General features: G+C 49.5%; 1 non-coding gene across 1 annotated transcript; it reads left to right on the plus strand.

Annotated features, from left to right (window-relative positions):
- Positions 1-212: 212 nt before the first annotated feature.
- On the plus strand, positions 213-286 carry Trnas-cga. Its single transcript has one exon. It is a non-coding gene; the product is annotated as a tRNA-Ser (tRNA).
- The last annotated feature ends 641 nt before the right edge of the window (positions 287-927 follow it).

The raw sequence follows: 927 nt of genomic DNA on the forward strand, positions 1-927 counted from the left end.
CAGGAAGTTTCATATCAGCGCACACTCCGCTGCAGAGTGAAAATGTCATTCTGGAAACATCCCCCAGGCTGTGGCTAAGCCATGTCTCCGCAATATCCTTTCTTTCAGGAGTGCTAGTTCTGCAAGGTTCGCAGGAGAGCTTCTGTAAAGTTTGGAAGGTAGGAGACGAGGGACTGGCAGAAGTAAAGCTGTGAGTACCGGACGTGAGTCGTGCTTCGGTAGCTCAGTTGGTAGAGCACTTGCCCGCGAGAGGCAAAGGTCCCGAGTTCGAGTCTCGGTCGTGGCGCTGAGGTCTGGGAAACTCTATAGTACGATATTTTCCACATATCCACCATGCGTAGCAATAATATGGCGTAGTCTCTGAATGAAATTACCCGAAACCTTTGACAACGTGTCTGGCGGAATGGCTTCACATGCAGATGAGATGTACTGCTTCAGCTGTTCAATTGTTTCTGGATTCTGGCGGTACACCTGGTCTTTCAAGTGTCCCCACAGAATGAATCACAGGGGTTCATGTCTGGCGAATAGGGAGGCCAATCCACGCCGCCTCCTGTATGTTTCGGATAGCCCAAAGCAATCACACGATCATCGAAATATTCATTCAGGAAATTAAAGACGTCGGCCGTGCGATGTGGCCGGGCACCATCTTGCATAAACCACGAGGTGTTCGCAGTGTCGTCTAAGGCAGTTTGTACCGCCACAAATTCACGAAGAATGTCAGCGCCCGAAAACCTCAAACCACACACACAAACCATGAAGAATGTCCAGATAGCGTGATGCAGTAATCGTTTCGGATCTGAAAAATGGGCAAATGATTCCTTTGGAAGAAATGGCGGCCCAGACCAGTACTTTTTGAGGATGCAGGGACGATGGGACTGCAACATGGGGCTTTTTGGTTCCCCATATGCGCCAGTTCTGTTTATTGAC

This window comes from Schistocerca piceifrons, chromosome 5 (genome assembly GCF_021461385.2).
Source record: "Schistocerca piceifrons isolate TAMUIC-IGC-003096 chromosome 5, iqSchPice1.1, whole genome shotgun sequence".
NCBI lineage: Eukaryota > Metazoa > Arthropoda > Insecta > Orthoptera > Acrididae > Schistocerca > Schistocerca piceifrons.